At 34.9% G+C, this 7,960-nt stretch overlaps 1 pseudogene; it reads left to right on the top strand.

Annotated features, from left to right (window-relative positions):
- The first annotated feature begins 340 nt into the window (after window positions 1-340).
- Window positions 341-5,613, top strand: LOC132119183 (secretory phospholipase A2 receptor-like; annotated as a pseudogene).
- The last annotated feature ends 2,347 nt before the right edge of the window (window positions 5,614-7,960 follow it).

Raw genomic sequence — 7,960 nt, 5'->3', positions numbered from 1 at the left:
AAAAAAGCAGCTTTGGAGTGTTTGCTAATGTGGTCATCCAAGGTCAGTGATGGGTCTAGAATGATACCTACAGTAGCCAATGGAAAAATTGAAATAGCATCAAGTTCAAAGCTAGAAACATAAATTTTATTTTTTTATTAGAGATGGGGGACCAATTATTAAAATTTCAGTTTTACTCAAGTTCAGACTAAGAAAATTAGAGTGTAGCCAATCCTTTAACTCACTGACACATGAAGATAAGTATGCTTTCGACTGGGTAGAATCTGGTTGACAAGCAGTATATATCTAGATGTCATCAGCATAACAGTGGTAGTTAAAACCGACTAATTAATGATTAATAATGGTCCGAGAACTGAACCCTGGGGACTCCCTGTTTGAGCAAGACAGTGAGAGATTTGGAATTGTGCAGTGAGATGAAGTATTGACTATATATGAGATATGAGAAGAACCAGGATAATGCAGAACCTGAGATGCCAACCTCTTCAAGGTAAGAGAGTAATATCTTATGACAAACTGTATCAAAAGCTGAGCTGAGGTCAAGTAATAAAAGAACTGATAAAGTGCCTGAATCACCAGAAAGTAATAGATCATTGACAACCTTTACTCTAGCAGTTTCCGCACTGTGCCATGTTCGAAAGTAGAAATAGTAGTTATTAATTAATTTCTTTTTCTCTGTCCTTCATTTTCTTTCTTGTATATTTTCAGCACAGAGGGTTCGCTGGTTTTGAAAAAGTTCAATTTGAGCTGGTACCAGTCCCAGAAAACATGTTTGGAGAAGGGTGCTGCACTTGTAACCATCACAGACACGTTTCAGCAGGCCTATCTCACTGTGCTGATCAACAGTCACACTAGATCAATCTGTACAGCACAGATTTAAGGAGGCTTTAAAATCACACTTTGGTGAATTTTGATGTGTTATATTTGTGTATTAAACAAGAGCGCCCTCTAGCTTCATAGATTGATATCTCACCAGTGGTCTGATGGCAGTGAGGTTTCCTTCACTTACTGGGAAGGGGCCCATGGGAGATGGAGGCTGCGTGTACATGCATGTTAATGGACGGTGGAAAGATGTTGAATGTGACATGTTGTTATCAGGAGCGATATGCTACATACCTCCTCCAAGTGAGTCCATTGTTCTCTTGTCTTTGGATTCATTTTATCAATTGTACATTGTTAAAAACTGACTAATGTTGTTGTTTGTCCTCCCACAGAAAGCATTGCTTTCTCCAATGAAGTGGTATGTCCTGAGACCTGGGTGAAGTTTCGTGGGAGCTGCTGTTATTTTGAAACTGTTATATTAAAGATGACCCTGGAGGAAGCAAGAAATCACTGTAAAAAGAAGGGTACAGCACTTTAAATTTATTTGGACCAAGAGCTCCATTTAGTGGTGGCTTTGATCTTCTTCGGTTATATTTTTATAACTTGGCAAGATTATTTCCTCTCCCAGATGTCACCTCATTACCGAGGCCCTCAGAATCTGTGGCGAGGGATTTTATACAGTAAGAGACAGTATATTGATCATTTAATTGATATTAATTTATATTATAAATGTATTTGTATTATGAATAACGTATAAATAAATGTTATTTATCTTAAAAATAAAATATTCTTAATTTTAAATATATTAACTTAAACTTGTATGTGAAAAATGAGATATAAAAATTATGTATAAATTGTTTAGATATTTTTTTATTTTATATTTAATATTTATACATATATACATTCTACATTTTACATTTGTACTAAAAAATTTAAATATTTACATTTAAATTAATTTTGATTATTTATAGTATATTTATGATTTTATTCATATTATATTATTTTTTTGGGAAAAATCTATCTAAAATTTAATATTAAATTATATGTATGAATATAATATTATTTATATATTTTATTCATTTTTATTTATTTAATTGTTTATATATATATATATATATATATATATATATATATATATATATATATATATTATATATCTATTTATAAATGTGTGTGTGTGTGTGTGTGTGTGTGTATATATATATATATATATGCATTTTGATCATTTACATATTTTATATTATTTATAATATTTTTATTTTATTTATATTGTACTTATTTAAATTTTTATGTGAAAAATGAAATTTCCCTATGTATCTATACATTTTGTAAAGTGGGTATAGAATAGAATCACTATTGCATTTTGTTCCTTTGCAGCCTGCAGGGGCGCCCCCAAGGGGTGGCCAGGGGTGGCCACGGCCACCACTGAATAAACTCTGGCCACCCCTGTGGCCACCCCTAGGATGATTTTCAGTGTGTAACCTACTATAAATTTAAATGCAGAATGTAAATTCGTAATAGTTTAAGAAGTGGGGGAAAAAATAAATAAAAATGCAGCACATGCTGCAGCCACCAAAAAAGATCGTAGATTGGCAGCACCGGAGTAGTCCTCCCCCCGTCGCCCTCCCCCGTCCAAACAAAACACAGAGTGTGCACATACGTCTAGATGGTCTAGACTGGTTCGCATACGCATTTGTAGTGCGTTCTTTCACTGGAAATTTAGAATTATCACATTTTTCAAGATATGGGGCAGAATATTTATAGATCTATATAGTTTATATAATTTCATATAGTTATTATCACACGAAGAGTTACATTTTTCTCTAAAAGTCAGCATAATTACAAGTGTGACATTGCTTTTATACAACAGTTCAAACAAAAATCATTCCAAACACTGTTTTGCGTCTCTGAGCAACATGACAGTGATTCGTTCCTGAATAAATCAACCGTTTAAATGATTCGGTTCAATCGCAATGACTCACTTATTAACAGTGACTCACTGCCACCTACTGCTGGTTTTAATTTCATATTTACAGTACCTTCTTATTTTTTAAATAATTTCAAACATCAGTTTTCAATGTTTTATTTTTAAAATATCAGAACATTATTTATTAATTTATAACTGCGGGCTCAAGTTACCATGTCCCACAGAGCTGCATTAAACAATGTGTAAAAACATCTCAATGGCACTTCAGATGCAGCTTCTGTTTTCTCTGCATTGCAAAGATCATTTTTGTTGATACTGATTGCATTTGCTTGGTAACAGCCAAAATGCAAGTATTTGACCTAAAAGATGGTGCACACTTCTAGAAAAAATGGCGTAAAGGTAAAAATAAAAAATTGAGTCATCTGTCAGCACAATTAGAAATAAGATATCAGCACAATTAAAGTGACATTATTGTCTATTTATCGTTATCGATAAAATCCCAGAAATACCAGGGATACCATTTTTTTGGTCAATATTGGAAACCCTTAATTATTTTCTCTTTATTTTGGTGTGCCACCCCAAGATTTACTGTGGCCTCATCTGGCCACCCCTGTTAAAATTTTCTGGGGGCGCCACTGGCAGCCTGAAATGAAGACGGAGACAGTTTTTGTTTCATCCAGCTGTATTTACTCAGTAAAACTTATAACATCCAAGAGAAAGATAAAACTCTAATAAAAAACATAATCACTGAGTTGGACAAATGATCACCCCCTCCTAAAAATGTCTTGTAAACTCAATCAGGTGCAGATAATCACCTTCTCAATGACACACAATGATATTTGATCAGCTGAGGTCATTTTGATATGTTCAGCATGAAAAGAGCTTTCCCTGGAGCATTTCAGTCCTTGGTAGTTGCTCTCTTGGACGTCGCTCCAAACTGGATGAAAGAGCCAGCAGGAAACTGGTCAGACAGCCGATAAAAAGACCAACAGCTACTCTGAAGCAGCTGCAGGAATTTATGACAAAGAGTGGTCATTGTGTGCATGTGACAACAACATCACAAATTCTCCACAAATGTGGTTGCAAAAAAAAGCCACTTCTTAAGAAAGGCCACATGCAGTCAGACTGAGCTTTGCCAAAATGCACCTTGAAGATTCTGATGCAGATGAGACTAAAATTGAGTTATTTGGCCTCCACACCAAACAATGTCTGTCGGAAATCCAATACAGCTCACCATCCACATAACAGATTCCCCCAGTAAAGAATGGAGGTGGTAATATCCTATTATTGGGGTGTTTATCTGCAGCAGGGACTGGAGCATTTGTTAGGATAGAAGGAAAAACAGATGAGGCAAAAACAATACCGTCAAATTCTTGAGGAAAATATTCTGCCCTCTGCCAGAAAGTTGTTGCAGATTGTTGCCAGTTCTGCAAAGAAGAGTGGGCAAATATTGTCTAGATGTGCTAAGTTAGTAGAGACAGAGACAAATCCCAACAGACTAAAGGCTGTAATTTACACAAAAGATGGTTCAACAAAATACAGACAGAAGGGAGTGATCCTTTTTCCAGCTCAGTTTTTTTTTTCTTCTTTTTTTTCTGACATATAAGTTGCACTGAGTAAATACAGCTGCATAAAACAAAAGCTGTGTCCATCTTCATTTCAGGCTGCGAAGCAACACAATGTGATTATTTTAAAAGGGGGTGATTATTTATTATACCCACCTCTACCTACCTACCTACCTCTATTTTTCTGTCTTGTCTGTCTCTATTGCCTCTCTCTTTATATTATAAATCTATCTGTCTTTTTATCTTTGTAATATATATAGTTTATGTATTATTTTATTTTATGATATGTAATATTTATTAAAATTTGTATGTGTAAAATGAAATTGTCCTTATGTGTTTGAGACACACAAGTGACCAAACTGCTTATTTCAGCTGATGAACTAACTGGCACTCCAAAGCTCCAGAAGTCAGTGACATGAGGGCTGATTCATGTGTGACTGTGCAAGTTTCAGATGCTGTGTGGCAGTTAACTGACTGCACTGAGAAACTGGGCTTTATCTGCAAAAGCTCAACAGGTAAAAGGCATGATATTCAACCTCAGGACCACAAACCACCAGTGGAGGCTCAGTACAGACATTTACTGCAGGAACAATACCAGAAAATGACTGTTGGCCTTGGAGTGGCAACATTTCTTTGTTGCAATAAATGTTTAGTATCATTTGTGCAGTGACTCAAACAAATTGCAAAACTAAGTATCTGTCAGAGGATAGTTTACAAAGATGTAAAGGTCATCATTTACTCACTCTTGTGTCTTATGACTTACTTTCTTCTGTATTTTTGAGGGCAACATTTGATCGGTTAATACTTCCGCCGTGTAGATGCTCAGATTTTCATTCAGATATTTTAGAATATATATATTATTTTTTTTCAAGCAACAAAACAAAATGTGGTGAATCATACTTTAGAGGAAGTGTCAACTTTTTATGCTTTTCCCTTTCCGCTCTTTCACAATGCTAACTTCTCTCAGTTCCTCAGAACTGTGTGTACTCATTCGACTTTTTAATTTGTCTACAGTGACTACGGAGGGTAGCCAGGTGTCGTTTGAAAACTGAAAAGAAATCATGTTACGAAATATTTTAGAAGGACTGTACTTACAAGCTTTCATCATGTACTGAAACTCAACTGTGTAATTTTCTCTCCAGGTCCACACCTAGGTGTGATCTTGATCTTGGTGGCTATTGTGCTGTTTGCTGTCGTGAATGGATCATTCGGGCTCCTTTACAAGAGAAACTCTCTGTGCATCCTAAGGCTTCCAGCGTTTGGCAACGCCTGTTAAAGACAGACAAGTTCCCAAGGAAATGACCAAGATAAAAAAATTTTACTCCCAGACCTAGAGACACAAGCAGGGGACTAACTTGTGTTTGTGTGAGCATATAGGTGCATGTTTCTGTTTGTGTTTTGAGTGAGAGTGAGTTCATTCAGTCAGGGAAAACCACAGTAGGAATGATAACGATAGTCGAGTTGTCTGTCCGTACAAATACAGACAGACCATTTAAACACATTTTGAAAGGGATATCCTTTATGAAGTGAGAAATGGGTCTTTTTCACTTCGTCTCATATTCAGGACAAAAACAGAATTCCTCTTGGGTGTAAAAGTTCAAACGGGCCAAATGGCTTGTTTGTTGAAAGCGTGGTTTAATATTGTCAAGATCTTAAGGCCTGTTCACATTAACACAAATTTTTTGACATGAAAATGCATTTGAATGTCACTGCAATTTCACTCTTTGACAGTATGTTGTTCTTATAGGAAAGCATAAATACTGGAAGGTGCTACACCACTTTCTGCTTCTCACACCCACTTGTCATGAAGAAGAAAAGAGGCTAGTTCCAGATTGTTCCTCTGTTGTTTATTGCTGCTCATCAAAATATGCCACCAAGTCATAGTTTTATGCAACCGCAGCGTGTTTGGGCACATAACCAAAAGTGTGACTCTTATTGGTTGCCTAGTTTCCCTTCAGTGCTGTGGCAAAGAGATTATATCTCCTCCCTGTAAAAAGTTGCTTCAGTTGTTTATTGCATACATTTTTGCAGCAAACATTTCGTCTTTTTGTGAACAGGCCTTTAAAGTCAACGCGAAATCAAAATGGACCCTAATTACTTTCTTAAAGGTGCACTCAGTATTTTTATCCTCATGAAAAGTTGTTTACATAAAGGAATAAATAGTATTTTGAGAAGAATGTATAACAAAAACATATACGTTCCTAATGTTATTGGGCGCTATTGATAACGTTAAAAAAAACTATCTTTTAAAAAATATAATAACTTGCTCCACCTCTTAAACTATTTTTCTTTCTGATGACATCACCAAGGCCGCTTACATTTTAACCAGTGGTTGTCTGGCAGTGTGTCAAGAGGGGAAGAGCTATTCACAGCTTTGTATGAAGCAAACATATCACTTTACAAAAGTAAAAGGGCTTGTGGGTGTCATTTCAGGTTGACTTTTAAGTGTTACTCTTCAACTTTTGCAGCTATTCAACAATGCAACATTCGGATCTCTATGATCCATCTTTTCAGGGGGAATTGCTTTTAAAGCAGAACAACTTGGCCATTAATAAATGTTTACTTTGCACCGTTGGGGGTGTTATCAGTGTTACAACCTTATTTTAGTATTGTTGTCGCTCATTTGAAATATGAAACTGGTTTAATCTCAAGTGTGTATGCTAGGATTTCATGCATTATACGCGTACCTTACTTTTGCACAGCTCCCAGATCACCAGAGCTGTGTTGTTGTAATAAAGGCCACAGATGCAATAAATTCTTATTCTGTGGTTTAAAAAAAAAATCTAAATGTAAAAACTTCCTCTGCATTTCAGCTGTGTTTGCTTCTCTGTTTTTACTGATTGTTCTTCTCTGACTTTTTGCATTGTCTAATGGAAATTATTAATGCTTAATTTAAGAATTTTAACCTTTTGCAAAAATTTAAAATAAAGAACATTGTTTTTAATCATCTAGTGTTTCTCAAAATTTTTTGAAAATAAGAACACACACAAAGACTGTACATTTAAGTTTCAGAAATCCCCTCTGTACTTCCTAATAAGCCATGCAAACTGCCTTGGAAAATTTGTTGTATTTTATTTTTAGTTTTTTTTTTTGTGTGTGTGTGTGGTAATGAGTGTGATTGTGGTATATGGCAAGACAAACAAGGCTTCATTGTTTTGACAAAAACAGATTTCATATATTGGTAATACATTTTGATAAGCAGCTACGTTCTAAAATACAGTAGCTTCTTTCCATTCTGAACTTTTATACTACTGTAAAACTGTGGATTTGTGTGTTTTTACATATGTGTGATTGTGTTTAAAGGGTCTGCATAGTTTCACTGTGTGTCACAGTTTACATTTTGTTCTTTTTAGTATTGTTTTTCGGTATAAGGTAAAACTGTACGTGTCTCTTTTGAGAGTTTCTTTTTTTTTCTCTTGTTTTAAAGAACACTTGATTTAATGCTCAATTTAATGTGACCAAATGTATTTTCAATATGTTTCACCTGATCCGTGATTTAAAATAAATGATTAAAACCTCTGTAAAACTCTTCTTGAGTCAAATTGACCATGACTTTAAAACAGAACTAAGAAAATATTTAGTGAATCTATAATCAAACACACTTACTTTGAATTATTGGCCTAATTAACAAAGAACATCAAATAATTGT

The sequence above is a fragment of the Carassius carassius genome, chromosome 38, assembly GCF_963082965.1.
Source record: "Carassius carassius chromosome 38, fCarCar2.1, whole genome shotgun sequence".
NCBI lineage: Eukaryota > Metazoa > Chordata > Actinopteri > Cypriniformes > Cyprinidae > Carassius > Carassius carassius.
Note: the sequence above shows the minus strand (reverse complement) of the source record. Positions and strands in the feature narration are given on the sequence as shown.